The 11,604-nt window shown below is 41.2% G+C and overlaps 1 long non-coding RNA gene across 1 annotated transcript; it reads left to right on the forward strand.

Moving 5' to 3' along the window:
* The first annotated feature begins 8,097 nt into the window (after positions 1-8,097).
* LOC121041644 (uncharacterized) lies at positions 8,098-10,913 on the forward strand. The gene is made up of 2 exons (XR_005795801.1): positions 8,098-8,754; positions 9,386-10,913. It is a non-coding gene; the product is annotated as an uncharacterized LOC121041644 (long non-coding RNA).
* The last annotated feature ends 691 nt before the right edge of the window (positions 10,914-11,604 follow it).

Genomic DNA, 11,604 nt, shown 5'->3' on the forward strand with positions numbered 1-11,604 from the left:
GTTAAAGAGACTGTCTTTTTTTCCATTGGATGTTCTTTCCTGCTTTGCCAAAGATGAGTTGGCCATACGTTTGTGGGTCTAGTTCTGGGGTTTCTATTCTATTCCATTGGTCTATGTGTCTGTTTTTGTGCCAATACCATGCTGTCTTGATGATGACAGCTTTGTAGTAGAGGCTAAAGTCTGGGATTGTGATGCCTCCTGCTTTGGTCTTCTTCTTCAAAATTACTTTGGCTATTCGGGGCCTTTTGTGGTTCCATATGAATTTTAGGATTGCTTGTTCTAGTTTCGAGAAGAATGCTGGTGCAATTTTGATTGGGATTGCATTGAATGTGTAGATAGCTTTGGGTAGTATTGACATTTTGACAATATTTATTCTTCCAATCCATGAGCAGGGAATGTCTTTCCATTTCTTTAAATCTTCTTCAATTACCTTCATAAGCTTTCTATAGTTTTCAGCATACAGATCCTTTACATCTTTGGTTAGATTTATTCCTAGGTATTTTATGCTTCTTGGTGCAATTGTGAATGGGATCAGTTTCCTTATTTGTCTTTCTGTTGCTTCATTGTTAGTGTATAAGAATGCAACTGATTTCTGTACATTGATTTTGTATCCTGCAACTTTGCTGAATTCATGTATCAGTTCTAGCAGACTTTTGGTGGAGTCTGTCGGATTTTCCATGTATAATATCATGTCATCTGCAAAAAGCGAAAGCTTGACTTCATCTTTGCCAATTTTGATGCCTTTGATTTCCTTTTGTTGTCTGATTGCTGATGCTAGAACTTCCAGCACTATGTTAAACAACAGCGGTGAGAGTGGGCATCCCTGTCGTGTTCCTGATCTCAGGGAAAAAGCTCTCAGTTTTTCCCCGTTGAGGATGATGTTAGCTGTGGGCTTTTCATAAATGGCTTTTATGATCTTTAAGTATGTTCCTTCTATCCCGACTTTCTCAAGGGTTTTTATTAAGAAAGGGTGCTGGATTTTGTCAAAGGCCTTTTCTGCATCGATTGACAGGATCATATGGTTTTTCTCTTTTTTTTTGTTAATGTGATGTATCACGTTGATTGATTTGCGAATGTTGAACCAGCCCTGCATCCCAGGAATGAATCCCACTTGATCATGGTGAACAATTCTTTTTATATGCTGTTGAATTCGATTTGCTAGTATCTTATTGAGAATTTTGGCATCCATATTCATCAGGGATATTGGCCTGTAGTTCTCTTTTTTTACTGGGTCTCTGTCTGGTTTAGGAATCAAAGTAATACTGGCTTCATAGAATGAGTCTGGAAGTTTTCCTTCCCTTTCTATTTCTTGGAATAGCTTGAGAAGGATAGGTATTATCTCTGCTTTAAACGTCTGGTAGAACTCCCCTGGAAGCCATCTGGTCCTGGACTCTTATTTGTTGGGAGATTTTTGATAACCGATTCAATTTCTTCGCTGGTGATGGGTCTGTTCAAGCTTTCTATTTCCTCCTGATTGAGTTTTGGAAGAGTGTGGGTGTTCAGGAATTTGTCCATTTCTTCCAGGTTGTCCAATTTGTTGGCATATAATTTTTCATAGTATTCCCTGATAATTGCTTGTATCTCTGAGGGATTGGTTGTAATCATTCCATTTTCATTCATGATTTTATCTATTTGGGTCATCTCCCGTTTCTTTTTGAGAAGCCTGGCTAGAGGTTTGTCAATTTTGTTTATTTTTTCAAAAAACCAACTCTTGGTTTCGTTGATCTGCTCTACAGTTTTTTTAGATTCTATATTGTTTATTTCTGCTCTGATCTTTATTATTTCTCTTCTTCTGCTGGGTTTAGGCTGCTTTTGCTGTTCTGCTTCTATTTCCTTTAGGTGTGCTGTTAGATTTTGTATTTGGGATTTTTCTTGTTTCTTGAGATAGGACTGGATTGCAATGTATTTTCCTCTCAGGACTGCCTTCGTTGCGTCCCAAAGCGTTTGGATTGTTGTATTTTCATTTTCGTTTATTTCCATATATTTTTGAATTTCTTCTCTAATTGCCTGGTTGACCCACTCATTCGTTAGTAGGGTGTTCTCTCTTTTGAAACTTGGCAGGCCAGAAAGAGTTGGCACGAGATTTTCAGTTTGCTAGACAGAAAAAATATGCAGCCGAGAATCCTTTATCCAGCAAGCCTGTCATTTAGAATAGAAGGAGAGATAAAGGTCTTCCCAAACAAACAAAAACTGAAGGAATTTGTCACCACTAAACCAGCCCTACAAGAGATCCTAAGGGGGACCCTGTGAGACAAAGTACCAGAGACATCACTACAAGCATAAAACATACAGACATCACAATGACTCTAAACCCATATCTTTCTATAATCACACTGAATGTAAATGGATTAAATGCGCCAACCAAAAGACATAGGGTATCAGAATGGATAAAAATCAAATTTATTTTCAACAAAGTTAGTAATTTATCCATTTCAAAAATTATTTAAAAAATTAAAAGGAATGTCAGCTTTTTTCCTTTTTCTCTCTCTCTCTTCTTTCTTTCTTTCCTTCCTTTTATTTTCTTTCTTTTCTTTCTTTCCTTCCTCTCTTTTCTTTTTTTTACTTTTCTTTTCTTTTTGCTTTCTTTCAACTGAGGAAAGCTAAGTTGAAGAACATATAGCACTTTTCAGCCCAGGGCAAAGAGCTGAGGACAACCTCAGGCCTTTCCTTGCAGGAACAGTGTCTTTACAGACTAAAATATTTGCATACTGAGATCAGGCTGGGTCCCAAAGAGGATGAAGTTAGAGGCTGAGCCTTATATTTCCTGTCCCTTCTCCCAAACTCATCATTCACATGAGTGTCTGCCTAGCACATCTCAAATATAAAACCCCAAAAGAGGAGTGAGCAGGGGGAACCTCTTTCTAGTGTAAGTCTTTCTACTTGGAAACACAAAGACTGAGCATAAGTGCTATCCCTCAAAAGTCTTGTTTTGAGGAAACTCTTGTTTTTCAGGTGTTGGTAGGTTGCCCTAGGAGCTCCTCAATTATCTTGGTGTGCATCTGAGCCATGCAGTGGCCTGGGATTTCCTCTTCTCTGGTCCTACCATCCACAGAGACCAATGTGTTATTCTTACCATGGGTGTGAATGCTCTTGGGGTTGGTACTGCTTATTTACTATTTGCATGTGCTGTCAGCTCTCAGGCAAGCAACTCTGTGCCAGGTACAGAGTCAGAACCACTGGATCACCTCCCCCAAACTGATTCCCAGTTGGGAAAGGCCCACTTTTCTATTTCTCAGCCCACATGGGAAACTTCTCCTAAGAAGTTAATCTTAAACTTGGGGCGCCTGGGTGGCTCAGTCCTCTGAATGGCAGACTTGGGCTCAGGTCACAATCTCACATGGTTCAAGAGTTTGAGCCCCGCATCGGTGACAGCTCAGAGCCTAGAGCCTGCTTCGGATTCTGTGTCTCCCTCTTTCTCTGCCCCACTTGCGCTCTCTCTCTCTCTCTCTCTCAAAAAATAAACATCAAAAAAACAAGGAAGTTAATCTGCTTGGGCAATAGCTGGGCCTTAGTATACAGCCGCTTTTGAGTCATTTTTTGATGTTTCAGTCTGACCAAGGAATCAGTTCCATCCTTCTGCTTCTATCTGCCCATGGAGGGCCACGGACAGCTATGACAGAGTCCTCCCAGGTCCCAGCCAGCTCTTCCCCTTCTTTGGAATTGGTCTTTCTCTCTTTCCCTTCTGCCAGCCACCCCCCGCTAGCATTCAGTCAGAAAATTTTAATTGGGTTTTACATATTTTTAAAGGTTTTCATAGCATTGTCATTTTACAAATGAGGAAAGCAATGCTCAGAGAGGTTAAGATGCTTACCTAAGATCAACCAGCTAAGAGGTGGCAGAGCCAGGACTTAAGCACCCTCTGACTACACAGTTGTGCCCTGCATCTCAGTCAGGGAGGCATTCAAGGCTCCACACCCACTGGTCTCTAGTCTCTTCTCCATCACACCCCTCTGTCCTCCTGACACTGTAGTTAGTGCTCTGATTGACCAGTACTCTCATTCCTTTGCCTTTGTCCATGCTGGTTCTTAAGTCTTGAAGGATACTTTCTCATTCCTCATCTATAGGAATTGTACTCAGTTTTTAAAACTTACTCAGCTCAAATATAAATTATTAGTTAGAACTGCATAAGACTCATGAAAAATGACATTGAAGTTAGTAAAATCATGAGTGACCATGGGCTTGCCTACCAAATTCGACAATGTAAAAGAAGGGGATATGTCATGGAGCCTCAAGAAGACAGTTTGGGGGCGTGTGAGGTAGGATCACATGAAACAGTGAGTGTTAAACTAATGGAACATGTTATTCAAGGGGTGATAAAGCTGAAAGATCAACAAGTGACATTTATTGAGCCTTAGCCTCAAGCCAGTCCCAAGAGGTAAAATGAAGAGCTTATTTTTAACTGGAAAGACATGTGCTTAAGTACACAATTACAGTACAGTGAGACACATGCCATAATTTGGTACCATGAGAGCTTTGGCTGGGTCTGGCGAAATAAATTTATAGGTGTTGCTACACTTATTTCTGGAAAGGAACCAGAATTTCTCAGGTAGCTAAGTGGCAATAGGGAGAGAAAGATCTTCTAGACAGATCAAGCAACAGTGTAAAAGCATGGTAACATGAGAAAGTATGAAGTGTTTGCATTTGATATTTCTAGAGCAAAGGTTAGTGTGTGCATGTGTGCAAGATTTGCATGTGTGTGTGTGTGTGTGTGTGTGTGTGTGTGTGCGCGCAAGTGTGAGATAGTCATGAAGTGTAGGTGGATGAAGAGTTCTAGGAAGACTAGGAAGGTGGTATAAGGTTTTAACATGAAGGGTTGATGTGAAATGTTCATGAGTTTTGCTTTTTTTCCTCTATACTTTTGAATAGCTTCATGATAAGATTTTCTTTTTGGAAAAATCATTTTGGTTGGGTAGTGAATTAAAAATAATTAAGTCTAGAAGTAGAAATTCCAACAAGAAGGCTACTGTAGTAGTTCAAATGAGAGATGATAAGGGCTGGTGTGGTAGACAATGTGGTGTCCTGCCCGGATCACCTGTCACCAAGTGGGAGCCCCCATCCCCAGCAGTGACTGTGGATGCTAACAACTCATAGCTGACCCTTTCTCTAGAGAATTACCCACCACTGACTGCAGCCACCTCACCCAGAAAACAAACTATGATGCCCACCCCCTGCCAACGACTGCCTTCAGTCAATGACTGCTAGAGGGGTATAAGAGATTGGCCCCCTTGCCTTCAGGGACATAATTCTGCTGTGTGGTTAATGCTTCAAGTACCTTACCTGTGGATCAGGCCAAACTAGATTTTACCTGAGACTACCTGCTTGTCGGGCTCTTTTCCTTTCCCTAGTCTGCTTCTATCCCTCCCTTGTAGTAGGTTTTTCTTGAAACTCATTCCCTCAATAGATCACGCGCATCCCAAATCCTCTTCTAGACTCTCCTGCTAGGGAACCAGACCTAAGACAACCAGTATTAATTGTTTATAAGGATGTAGGTGCCTGATATATTGAATCAAGTAGAATTGACCAGGTATGATTGGCCACTAATTAGATGAGTGAGAAGGAAGGGTGAGGGGAGGAAAAGATCTGGAATGTTCTCTAATTTTGGCTTGAGTCTAAAGGGGTGCTATTCATTCACCAAAGCATCGTTCTGGGGTGGGTGAGGGAGGAGATGAGTTAATTCAGTTTTGGACAGGTGGGACTGGAGATGCTTGTGGGATACCCAGGACATCCAGGTAGAGATAAAGACCATTGCAGTTTAGAGTTCAGGATAGGAAATCAGAGCTGAAGATGTAGATTTTTGAGCCAACAGCAAATAAATGACAGTCACAATAGAGGTATCATGTTCACTATCCTGGCTCTATACATGTAAAGTTATAGGATGCTATCCTATTGAATTTCCAAGTTAACATCAGGGAAGGCAATCTAGTTGTCCAATTCAGTCCTTTTGGTCCATTGTTAGAATTCTGAGCTGGATAATCTTGACCTGGCCTTTTTTTTTTCTTTTTCTTTTTTTCTTCTGTTGATCCTATTGTGGCTCTGTGTCAAAATTAGGGCCAAATGTAGTAAAAGAATAATATAAAAATAGCCATTTTGTTCACAGTGAGTTATAGTCACGTCCTTCATGTATACTATGCCCAAATGAACAAAATGCAGTGTTTCAGGGAGCCTGGGTGGCTGTTGGTTGAGAATCTGACTCTTGATTTCAGCTCAGGTCATGATCTTGTGGTTCGTGGGTTCGAGCCCTGAGTTAGATTCCTCACTGACAATGCAGAGCCTGCTTGGGATTCTCTCTCTCCCTCTCTCTCTGCCCCTCCCTTGCATGCTCTCTGTCTCTCTCTGAAAATAAATAAACTTTTAAAAAATGCAGTGTTTCTATATCACTTCCTTCAGAACCAGAATTAACTATTTGCCTATGTCTCCATAATGAAGGCCATTAATATTCAGAATCTGAAGGAAGAACTTTTACCCAATCCATCAACACTAGACATTAAGCCTCAGTCTCTATCTTCTCTCCCTCAAAAGTAAAGAGACCTGAGGATACCTAACTCAACTTTTATGATGGAGGCCCACAAAGAAATTACTTGGCAAAGCATGAACCTAATTGCTACAAAGCTTGAGGAGTGAGTTTCCCAACAGCGGCAGAGTTAAGTATGAAGCATGGAAGAAGACAGGAAAGAAACTAGTTCTCCTAACACATCTTCCAAAGTTCCTTACTGGTGTAACTTGAGGTATGAAAGGAAAAATACATTTTTTACTCAGTCATTGCTAAAGGCTTCCCCTCTGGCTACATAATATTATTGACACAGTTTTGTTGCTCTGTTTTAATTGAACGGCTATGTATTCCTCTGCCTTTTCATTTCAGTATTCTCCAAAGATCACCATCATTTTCTAGTCCTTAAGTGGAAATGAGTTCAGTGGTTAAGTAGACTACTGTGCCTAAGACTGATCCATTTCTGCACCATTCCTTATTCAGACTACCTTTTTATTGGTAAAGCTAACTAAATTCCTACTCTACAATCAACTTACCAAGATCTTTAATAAAAATGTTTATCTTGTTCACTGTATCTTAATAAGGAAAACTTACTGAATAATAATATTTGAAATTGTCTATGGACTTTCCCTGAACTTATTTTTGAAATGATAAATATCATATCAAATAAATTTTTGACATTTTTGTTCCTGGAAGTCATTCTATAAATTATATGATGTAATGTGGTATGATGAGTAATAGTACTTGTGGAGAAAAGCTCTGCTTCTGGAATTTCGACAAGTGAGCTGAGATTTATGTGACTATTATGTGACTACTCAATCATTTGAAAGGTACATATAACCTTAATGGGCAAGCCTCCCCCCTGCCCCAACATTTGCACAGCTACTATATATCTCTTTAAATATTAATACAGAAACAAAAATACTATTTACAACCCCCTAAAGAATATCCTGCACCTTAAAACTCTTTACTATGTTTTTCCCATTTTATTTTATTTATTTTTTAAAAAATATTTTTTTTTCAACGTTTTTATTTATTTTTGGGACAGACAGAGACAGAGCATGAACGGGGGAGGGGCAGAGAGAGAGGGAGACACAGAATCGGAAACAGACTCCAGGCTCCGAGCCATCAGCCCAGAGCCTGACGCAGGGCTCGAACTCACGGACCGCGAGATCGTGACCTGGCTGAAGTCGGACGCTTAAACGACTGCGCCACCCAGGCGCCCCGTTTTTCCCATTTTAATAAAAGATCATTTAATAGTTTTTACCCCTTAATATTTTAGTAAGTTACCTTTAAAGAATGATTTCAAAAGGATATCCATACACTGTATATCCACGTAATGAATCCACCTTATCCTCCAATTCACCAAGCAATTCAGAGAACATAGAGCCAAAACAAAGAATCTCTTGGCCTTGCCCATCCTCACCCTTCCTCCTCCATGTTTTCTAGACCTGATTCAGAGGAAGAGGTAAGTCTCAAAAGTTGCTTCTTGAGTTGCAGCAGGATTTATTCTAGGGTCCCAGAGGCAGTTATTACAGTGGGTTTGGCTTAGCGGAGTCTACATGGTTCTAATCCTAACTGCCACTTTTTAGCTGCATTAAGAGCTGGTCTCGAGGAAGATACTTAACCTCTCTGTAACTTGGTTGCCTCATCTGTAAAACGGGGATAATACACATCTACCTTACAGAGAAAGGAGCCAATTCTTACAAAACGTCTATAATAGTAGCTGTCGCACAGTAAGTTTGGAGTATTAGCTACTATTATTATCATGGAGCTCAGCCCGCGGTTACGAATCAGTTTGTTGGGCTTTACAAATGTGGCCAACACGCAGTAAACACGGAAGACACAGGAGAGAGAGGGAGGACCGGCTTTCTAATTCTGACTGCCTCCTATTCAAAGAAAACCTCGGCGGCAGTAAAGAAATACCATAGATCCTAGAAACGCCGCCTGCACAATACACTGAAAAGTTGTAAGAGGTACAGCGGAACCGGGCAAAACCCCACCAGGAACCCGACCTCCGAGTTAGCAAGAGTGGGGTGTGGAAGCGGGCCTTTCCCAGTGAGGGGCGGAAATGGTCTGGACACGCTGTGGTGGGAAGAGCTGCCCGTCCTGGGAGGTGTACCGTGGGGACCAATCGCTCTCGGGATCCGCCTTCAGGGGGCGGGAGAATCGGGACGTCCACCCACCTTAGGCCCGCCTCTGCGCTGTAGGCTACTCGGCCTTTAAATTTCCGCTTGGGTCCGCGAGCGGCGGTCGGCTAGAGAAGGGTGAGCGCGGGAAAACAGCAACAACGGGGAGGGGGAAAGGGGATAGAAACGGGAAAGAGGGGAGATGTGACAGTCGGAGATGAGAAATAGGAAGCAATGGGGGGGGGGCGGAGAGAAAAAGAGAGTGGGAGCACGGGAGGGGCCAGAGAAATGGGGAGGAGGAAGGAGGGAGGTGGGGGGAGAGGCGCGGTGAGCAGACTTAGGGACAAGGAAAGGAGAATGCGGGGCGGACACCGGGTAAGGGGAAGAGTAAGATGGCGCCCCGGGGGGGCCCCCCCCCCCCCAAGTGTGAGATGCCCTAGGGGTTCACCCCGAATGGGGCAGTAAAGCAAAGCCTGGAGGTGTGTTGAAAGACAGCTGTTGTCTGGGCCCCTCTATCACCAAGTTATCCACTCCTTTTGTATTAGTTGGCACGCAAATTAATTTGAGTGCAGAGATGATGTCTGGCCCTTTAAGAAGTGACTGATACAGGGAGTTATCCTTAGCCCCTCTGTGTGGGCTTGTCAGTCTTCTCAAAGGACTGGGCTTACACAACCAGATCAGCAGATTTATCCTCTGAGTTACTATGAGATCACCATCACATCCTCCAGTTTTGAGAAAGGCATCTCTCTTCTTACCTCTGCCTTTACAGGATACCTGGCACTTTGACTCCTGTGACGCGTTCTCTGACATAAACTCCCTGAAGACAGTTTCTACTGAATTATTTGCCACCTTTCTGATAAAACTTTCATTGACTTTCATTTAAACTGTTTTCTCTAGTAGTACCTCCCTCCATGCCACCTCCACCTAAGAAACCTATCCTTGATCTGTAGACTTATATAGAGTGGTAAAGCAGGAATGGGGCTTTTGAGATAATCTAGCAGGGACCCCTCATTTTTAGGTAAAACGAATAAAAACCCTTGAGACTCAAAAAGTGAGTGAAAGTGACAGTATTGAGACCTTAGTAAGTACCAGGTACTGTGCATATCTTCTATATATTCTTCAAAAACATAGGGTGTAGGTACTTTCGTCCTCTTAATGTAAATAAAAAAACAGGCTAAGAGTGATTAACCTGCTAATGTGTGATAGAGCTGGGATTTCATCCCAAGGAATCTGACTTTAAAACTCAATTAACTAATTGAGTAAAAAGAAATCCTAGATAGTGCTAGGACTGTGATTCCAATTCAGGCTGAATGCTTTTTTTTTTTTCTTTAATCACACTACAGTTTCCATTTTTTAAGTCTAAAGCTCTTTATATGTTTTGCAAGTTCAGTTATCTATACTGTATATGAATAGCATGTAAGTCTGCTTCACTACCTTGAGCTCATTCCCCTATTTTGGTTCTATAAAAAAACACTCCTGTCTTAAGAGAAATTTATATTTTGGGTTCCCTGTTAAGTTAGGGAATGCTGACTTTACAGCTCTGACTGTGGCAGTAGATTTTGCCATGGCTTCTCTGGAATTGGCAATTAGGCAGGGGTTGGAAGAAGTCGAGAAATAAAGCTGGAAATCATTGGAATGACAATTGCTGGCACTTCAGGGCTTACTCTATTGCCTTCCCCTAAACTCGAGGCCTCCAGGTTTTAGGAGTGGCTTAGGCAAGCTCTAAACCTATAAATGATCATCTTAGACTCTCTGTACTAACTTCTGCTTACTGATACCATGAAACTGGAGTTGGTTATCTTCCTATTGCCATTTTTCCTGCATGTGCAACCCTTGACCCTGTGAGCAGTGCCATAATTTCTGGCATCTCATAAAATTATGCAGTAATCTCAAATCCTTAGCACTTAGAATTTGTCTTATTCACACTAGTCATTGCCTTTTTTATAATTTGTCACTTTTTTTCCCCAAAGATTTTATTTTCAATCTCTATACCCAGCATGGAGCTCAGACCTACAACTTCGAGATCAAGTGTCACATGCGTTACTGACTGAGCCAGCCATACATCCCAATGTATCATCTTTTCTGTTTATAGTTAATCTCTCCAAGAGCAGCCCTCAGTCATGAAGCAGTCCTCTAATACCATGTTTTAATCCCTAGAAATTGGCATGATATATGTATTTTATATACTAAATACATATGTAGTTGTTTTGAATTATATAATACCTGAATTAATGCTTACTATAAAAAATTAAAATGAGAAGTATATAGAGTAAATGAGACAATCCTCTTTTTTTTTTTTTTCAAAAAAAATTTTTTTTACATTTATTTATTTGAGAGACAGAGAGAGACAGTGTGAACAGGGGAGGGGCAGAGAGAGAGGGAGACACAGAATCTGAAGCAGGCTCCAGGCTCTGAGCTGTCAGCACAGAGCCCATGTGGGGCTCAAACCCATGAACCATGAGATCATGACCTGAGCTGAAGTCAGATGCTTAACCAACTGAGCCACCCAGGTGCCCCGAGAAAATCCTCTTTTATCCTATACTTGTAATTCCATTCATTTTCTTGTAATAATCACTGATAATAATTTGGTATTTTCTGTGTCATCTATATATTTACGTAAGTATGTACACACACACACACACACACACAATATAAATGAGATGTTGTATCAGCTAGGATCTCAGTCAGGAAACAGAAACCACACGTTAAACAGGGAAAATTTAAGATAAAGAATTATTAACTAGTAATGGGATTAACTACTAAGGTGTAAAAAGAACTCTAAAACAATACAGTAGCAGATATAGGGAGCAGCCACGGCTTCTAAGGTTGAGGCAATGTGCTCAAGGAAGGAACAAATTTGGAAGAGGCCCCTTTCCTCCAAGACTAATAATTGGACTTTACGGAAGAGTGTATGACAGATGATGTCACTGGATGATGAAGTTTGATGAATTGCTGCGCATTGAGACTGGAGTGCAGGAAACTGTGGGC

This window comes from Herpailurus yagouaroundi, unplaced genomic scaffold (assembly GCF_014898765.1).
Source record: "Herpailurus yagouaroundi ecotype Mexico unplaced genomic scaffold, PumYag 184, whole genome shotgun sequence".
Taxonomy (NCBI): Eukaryota; Metazoa; Chordata; class Mammalia; order Carnivora; family Felidae; genus Herpailurus; species Herpailurus yagouaroundi.